The sequence below is a fragment of the Palaemon carinicauda genome, chromosome 27 (genome assembly GCF_036898095.1).
Source record: "Palaemon carinicauda isolate YSFRI2023 chromosome 27, ASM3689809v2, whole genome shotgun sequence".
Classification (NCBI taxonomy): domain Eukaryota; kingdom Metazoa; phylum Arthropoda; class Malacostraca; order Decapoda; family Palaemonidae; genus Palaemon; species Palaemon carinicauda.
In genome coordinates this window covers 17,810,585-17,818,084 of record NC_090751.1, presented here as the reverse complement: position 1 = coordinate 17,818,084, position 7,500 = coordinate 17,810,585, and the positions used below count along the sequence as shown (strand labels likewise).

The window sequence follows — 7,500 nt, the reverse complement described above, 5'->3', positions numbered from 1 at the left end:
TAATAATAATAATAATAATAATGATATAAAGGTTTTGTTCCGGGTCAGGATCAGAGTTTTAAGATCAAAGGGATGCTGGCCAGCCACAGAAACATTATTTATATTAGCTTCTTCAGCAATCCTAAAATACCATTTTCATAACACATTTTGCGTTGATCTTGTCCTGGCTACTCACATATTTATTCACAGCCAGTGTGGGTATTGAATTAATCAAAAGCGCTTACACAACTCCTCCATTTTTATTTGCATATTCGTTGCTCCTGATGTTGGTGATGTGAAAAAAAATCATAGTTCTCATTATTATTATTTTTTTCGTCTTTGAAATCTAGTCCTGGTGAGGTAATTAAAGGGTTTGTTTATCTACAGACATCTTCCTCCATGCTTGTAGAACATTGCTTTTTCAGCAGCTGTAAGAGTAATGATAATATTTTTGTTTATTGGATTGTCTTCAAATAAGGGGGATGAGTTGCTTTATAACTCATTTCAAGGGGAAAAATATTGTCAAATATCCTAAAATGTGTCTGATTTAGGCTTTTCAAGGAAGGTTTCTGGGTATTGATTGCATTTGAAATCCATGTATTCTATCCAGAATTTGTATTATGTTCAACGGCGCAATGATATCATTCACATTTATTCTCCACACAATTAAAAGAAGCATCACGATATGGATTGGGGGAAGCATGTTTATTTGCAGGATTTTTTTCATAAAATTTGAAAAGATGTTTGTCACGTATAATTTAAAGAGGTGAAATATTTCTATTATAATAAGGAATTGTAATCCAGTTGGTTCTTCCTCGCCTTTGACACATAAAAACTAAATCCTTTTGAAATTGAATGTTTGTGTAAAGAAAAGATATCACTCAAGTATAGCAAAATGTTAGGGGCCTTTATAGTTCGTTTGGACATACCGGGTGTAAAATGTCAAAAATTTTCGCTGAAAAGCCAAGTTTTAAAAGGGAAACAAACAGAAGAAGATCACTTAATCTAGGAGCCTTATCCTTACCTACGTACCTACCTAGCCTCCTGTGATGCCCCACCCCCTTAGACTGCCATATCCTTAACTTAACCCAAGTCTCAACCCTGTGTTTGCTTCCCAACCTGCTTCACTCCTGGCAAGGTAACATTAAATATATACCTTAAATCGTAAAAGTGGCTTTATATTAGCATATTTCAGACTTAAGATAAACAACTTCCCCATAACTAAAATCGATTTGAGTAGTAATAAGAAAGTTTATGCCTGTATCAACGAACTATGTTTAACACAAAGGTTAAAATGATAGTTTGATATTTTTTGTTATCAAAAACTTAATTGAATGATTGAACGATCAACTCCCCCCTCCATTAGTTCACCCAAGTTATCCCATGAAACCACTTTTATTTTTAGGTGATTTTCAAGAGGTACCAACCGGTTTCTTTGAGAAGTCTTGTACGGGAGATAGTACATGATAGCATCTTCGGAAGTTTACGGAAAAGGGAGAAATGATAAAGTTCTTTATCATGAGTGTTGATAACCTTTTTGACACGGACACCGAAGTTCTTTTACCGCTTAAAAAATTCTATATTCTTTAGTGGCTGAACAAGTGTTTTCATCCGATAAAAGCTGCAAGAGTTTATTTTGCACTTCATGTTAACGAAGTTTCCTTTGTCGGAAACTCAAAACCCCGATGTCTTAGTATTTGTAAAATAGGTTTTAAGGATGAGGCAATCCAACTGGTAGCCTGATATGTTGATTATTCTTAAATTCTACCTAAAACTTTCTAAGAAATCTAGTGCGATCCGGATATTTCTCCATGTTTATTAGATTAATTTGCTTATTGAAATGTATATGGAATTAATCATCCATGGCGAAAGACAAAAAAAAAAAAAAAAAAAAAAAATGGACCACAAACTAAATTTTTATCACTCTTCAGTAGTTTGTCTGATAGATTTTAACTTTGTGTTTGGCTATATTTACCCCAACTTTAGCCCAAGAGATTTCAGGTCTTGTTGTTCATTGTAAATCTTTGGACTACACTAATGATGAATAGTTTTTCTGGATTGACAAGGAACAGCGTTGACATACATGTCTAACCTTATATAATTCCTATATTTGTCTTAAACCTCGTTTCTTCACCATATAAGCTAAATAAATTTTGCTTGAAGAGTTAGTTTGTCATTTTCAAGCAGCAGGTATTGAATCGTCCCAGACATGTACAACTGGCAATCTTGATTTATTCAAATAAATTTGCTTAATCGTGATTCTCCTAGTATCTGGGTAGAAGTTTAAACGGTTCGTAATTGAGGCTATTTTGAAAAGTGATTAATATTTCAATAATGGTTAGGAACCTTACATAAAATTATCTTTTATAAAATTATAGCCGGAACGCCTATTCTTAAGTGTTTTATATAACCGGTTCGGAAAATAAGACGGACGTAAATATATAGAATCATAAGGTTTCACTTCATACCAAAAATAAAGTAATAGCGAGTTGATTTCTAAAGGCATTAAATAGTTTGGTCTTGAATACGGTTGTCGTAAGAATTTTTTTTTATGGCAATTTTGATAGTTGATAGGGAATGCTAGGAACACTTTACACACTAGATGGTGTTGTAGGGAATGCTAGGAACACTTTATAAACTAGATTGTGCAGTAGGAAATGCTAGAAAAACTTCCTACACAAGATGGTGCTGTAGGAAATGCTAGGAACACTATATACTATATGGTGCAGCAGGGAATATTGGGAACACTTCTTACACTAGATGGTGCAGTAGGGAATGCTATAAAAACTTCCTGTACTAGATGGTGCTGTAAGGAATGCTAGGAACACTACGTACACTATATGGTGCATTAGGGAATGCTAGGAACACTTCCTATACTTGATGGTACAGAAGGGAATGCTAGGAACAATTTTTATACTAGATAGTGCTGTAAGAAATGCTAGGAATACTCTGTACACCAGATGGTGCATTAAGGAATGATCGGAATACTTCCTACACTAGATGGTGCAGTAGGGAATGCTAGGAACACTTCCTACACTAGATGGTGCAATAGGGAATGCTGGGAACACTTCCTACACTAGATGGTACAGTAGGTAATGCTAGGAACACAAAGGTCTTGAATACGGTTATCGTTAGAATTGATTTATATGTCTATTTAGATGATGTAATTTAGTTCATAGATGGTGCAGTAGAGAATGCTAGAAAAACTTTCTACACTAGATGGTGCTGTATGGACTGCTAGGAACACTTTCTACACTAGATGGTGCAGTAGGGAATGCTAGAAACACTTTTATACTAGATGGTGCTTTAGGACATACTAGGGACACTTTCTACATTAAATGGTGCAGTAGGGAATGCTAGGAACACTTTCTACATTAGGTGGTGTAGTAGGGAATGCTAGAACCCTTCCTACAGTAGATGGTGTTGTAGGGAATGCCAGGAACATTTCATACACTAAATGGTGCTGTAGGGAATCTTAGGAACACTTTCTACACTAGATGGTGCAGTAGGGAATCTTAGGAACACTTTCTACACTAGATGGTGCAGTAGGGAATGCTAGAAACACTTTCTATACTAAATGGTGCTGTAGGACATGCTAGGGTCTCTTTCTATATTAGATGGTGCTGTAGGGAATGTTAGGAACACTTTCTACATTAGATGGTGCAGTAGGGAATGCTAGAACCCTTCCTACAGTATATGGTGCTGTAGGGAATGCGAGGAACATTCATACACTAGATGGTGCTGCAGGGAATCGTAGGAACACTTTCTACACTAGATGGTGCTGTAGGGAATGCTAGAAACACTTTCTATACTAAATGGTGCTGTAGGACATGCTAGAGACTCTTTCTATATTAGATGGTGCTGTAGGGAATGTTAGGAACACTTTCTACATTAGATGGTGCAGTAGGGAAAGCTAGAACCCTTCCTACAGTATATGGTGCTGTAGGGAATGCCAGGAACATTCATACACTAGATGGTGCTGTAGGGAATCTTAGGAACACTTTCTACACTAGATGGTGCTGTAGGGAATGCTAGGACCACTCTAAACCAGATGGTGCTGTATTAAATGCTAGGAACACTTTCTACACTAGATGGTGCAGTAGGGAATGCTAGGAAAACACTAAACTAGATGGTGCAGTATTAAATGCTAGGAATACTTTCTACACTAGATGGTGACGTAGGGAATGCTAGGAACACTTTCTACACTAGATGGTGTAGTAAGGAATGCTAGGAACACTACCTACACTAGATGGGGTTGTAGGGAATGCTAGGAGCATTATATACACTAAATGGTGCAGTAGGGAATGCTAGGAACACTTTCTACACTAGATGGTGCTGTAGGGAATGCTAGGACCACTCTAAACTAGATGGTGCAGTATTAAATGCTAGGAACACTTTCTACACTAGATGGTGCAGTAGGGAATGCTAGGAAAACACTAAAGTAGATGGTGCAGTATTAAATGCTAGGAATACTTTCTACACTAGATGGTGACGTAGGGAATGCTAGGAACACTTTCTACACTAGATGGTGTAGTAAGGAATGCTAGGAACACTACCTACACTAGATGGGGTTGTAGGGAATGCTAGGAGCATTATATACACTAAATGGTGCAGTAGAGAATGCTAGGAACACTTTCTACACTAGATGGTGCTGTAGGGAATGCTAGGACCACTCTAAACTAGATGGTGCAGTATTAAATGCTAGGAACACTTTCTACACTAGATGGTGCAGTAGGGAATGCTAGGAAAACACTAAAGTAGATGGTGCAGTATTAAATGCTAGGAATACTTTCTACACTAGATGGTGACGTAGGGAATGCTAGGAACACTTTCTACACTAGATGGTGTAGTAAGGAATGCTAGGAACACTACCTACACTAGATGGGGTTGTAGGGAATGCTAGGAGCATTATATACACTAAATGGTGCAGTAGGGAATGCTAGGGACACTTTCTACACTAGATGGTGCAGTAGGGGCTGCTAAGAACACTTCCTTCACTATATCGTGCAGTAGGGAATGCTATGAACACTTTATATACTAGATGGTGCAGTAGGGAATGCTAGGAATACTATATATTACATGGTGCAGCCGGGAATATTAGGAACACTTCCTACACTGGATGGTGCAGTAGGGAATGCTAGGAATGCTTTTTACTCTAGATGGTGCTGTAAGGATTGCTAGGAACACTGCGTACACTAGATGGTGCATTAGGGAATGCTAGGGACACTTCCTATACTAGATGGTGCAGTAGGGAATGCTAGGAACACTTCATACACTAGATGGTGCAGTAGGGAATGGTAGGAACACTTCATACACTAGATGGTGCAGTAGGGAATGGTAGGAACACTTTCTACACTAGATGGTGCAGTAGGGAATGTTAGGAACACTTCCTACACTAGATGGTGTAGTAGGGAATGCTAGGAACACATCCTACACTAGATGGTGCAGTAGGGAATGCTAGGAACACTTACTACACTAGATGGTACAGTATAGTAGGGAGAGGTAAGACTAGTTTTACACTAGGTGTAATAGGGAATGCTAGGAACATCTACACTAGATGGTGCAGTAGGGAATGCTAGGAACACTGTCTACACTAGGTGGTGCAGTAGGTAATTTTAGGAACACTTACTACATTAGATCCAATACTAATGAATGAGAATGTTTTTTTTTTTTTTTTTTTTTTTTTTTTTTTTTTTTTTTTTTTTTTCCCAACACTCGGTAAAGGTGTCTTGTGGGAACGAAAATCATATGATATATTTCAGTAGTCCAATGGATATGAGAAATAGTCGATAAAAGAAGTTACGTATGGAAAAAACTCAGATGAGTTCTTGTATCAGCTGTGGAGGGGAACAAATCATATAGTAGAGAGGGCAGGATCAACAATTATATACCCTTTTAGAAATTGCATCTTGGGGAGTCGTTGTAGAACTAATTACGCTATTGTTTCAATGGTTGGCCAGAGGCATATACATACAGATTAAGTTGGTGGGGAGGGGGTAACCTTTACAATAGTATTGTAAACGCAGGATAAACAAAAATTGACGACTGGTGAGATCCGTGTGGACTTAAACTTTGTATCCAATTCCTGTTGAAAAAGAGGGCAGAGCACTGAAAGCTAAAAAACAGTTCTGTGTTGTATAAATATACCCTGTAAGCCTCTACAAAAGTACATCGATCTCGTGAATAACGATAATAATAATTATTATTATTATTATTACAATGATGATGATAATTCCAGATCGCTTATCACTATTGTGTTTCCTGCAATTGCAAAGTAATTCCTTCTCATTATTTAAGTTAACTATATGAAATGGAATAATGTTATGAATGCTTAACTATATTTGTGAATAGGCAGCGAATAATTTTCCATCTTCATAGACAGCATTCAAGAGTTAAATGGTTTAAGATTCTTAGAATTTACACACACTTCTAGGTGAGAAACTTTAGAATTTTACAATATGCTAATATCTTTTTGGCTTACTGTTCATCTTTAGAAATTTGGTGTATTAACATTAGTGTCATTACTAGCACATGGATTTTGAAGGTGTAAATGTCATTATTAATTGATTTATGATAGAAATTAATACAATTTTTGGATATAAGTAGATTAATATATAAATCTAGCATGACAAAACTGTCGGTTGTTAAAAAAAACATGTAATTTTGCAATAAAATCTGCAATGCAGCAATATCATGCAAGATTCAAAATTACCTTGTCTTATGGTGGAACTCTCCTCCTTAACTGTAATCCACTCTAGTTATTTCATTGGCAGTTAAAACCCCTGAAGCTAACGGCACTTTGCAGAGGACACTGTCCGGAAAGTTTCCTGTGATAAACATATGGCGACCATTCACAGCTGACTCTTTTCCCCACAACAAAACTTCTCAAGGCTGGTTGCCATCACGCACCTTACCTCTCCGCTCCCTCACACGTAACTGAGGCGGTGTGTTGCGAACTTGCGATTGCTAACAGAAGTCTCATGCCATTTTACTCGCGCTCAGCTCAGTGCCATGCAACTGGTGGAGTTCCGCCAAGGTATCTCTCTCTCTCTCTCTCTCTCTCTCTCTCTCTCTCTCTCTCTCTCTCTCTCTCTCTCTCTCTCTCTCTCTCTCTCTCTCCGCTTTATTGGTCTTTTATATAGGCTATGCAATATATATGTACTTCTATATAGGCTATGCAATATATATGTACTTCTATATAGGCTATGCAATATATATGTACTTCTATATAGGCTATGCAATATATATGAACTTCGTGTGTATGCGTGTAATTTATGTCGAATAGTTTTGTTTATTACAAGTTTATAGGACCAATTGTCTAGCCATCATAATATTCGATTTCAGTGCATGGATGAGCGATTTAATGACATACTTTGCAATTCGGTTTGCAAATATAGTGTTTAAATGTTTAAGTGTCATTCATGCATGACAAGTATAAGGGACAGGACACTTCCCTAGAGAATGGCGATATATAAAGTTGATCACCGCCCAAATCCCCCCTCAATCAAGCTTGGACCAGGG

At 37.3% G+C, this 7,500-nt stretch overlaps 1 protein-coding gene and 1 long non-coding RNA gene across 5 annotated transcripts in view; one reads left to right on the top strand and one right to left on the bottom strand.

The window, feature by feature from the left end:
- LOC137620581 (uncharacterized) overlaps positions 1-7,500 on the top strand; it is a 252,514-nt gene that overhangs the window by 130,399 nt on the left and 114,615 nt on the right. The gene's annotated exons all lie outside the window — the stretch shown is intronic.
- LOC137620577 (carbohydrate sulfotransferase 12-like) overlaps positions 1-7,500 on the bottom strand; it is a 102,837-nt gene that overhangs the window by 87,209 nt on the left and 8,128 nt on the right. Inside the window, exon 1 of one of the 3 annotated variants that reach the window (XM_068350831.1) lies at positions 6,692-6,933. The exons of 1 other annotated variant lie outside the window; for it this stretch is intronic. The gene's annotated coding sequence lies outside the window, so the exon portion shown is untranslated. Of the gene's footprint in view, positions 1-6,691; positions 6,934-7,500 lie in introns of those variants that run through there. One more of the 3 variants, XM_068350832.1, reaches the window with a different exon arrangement.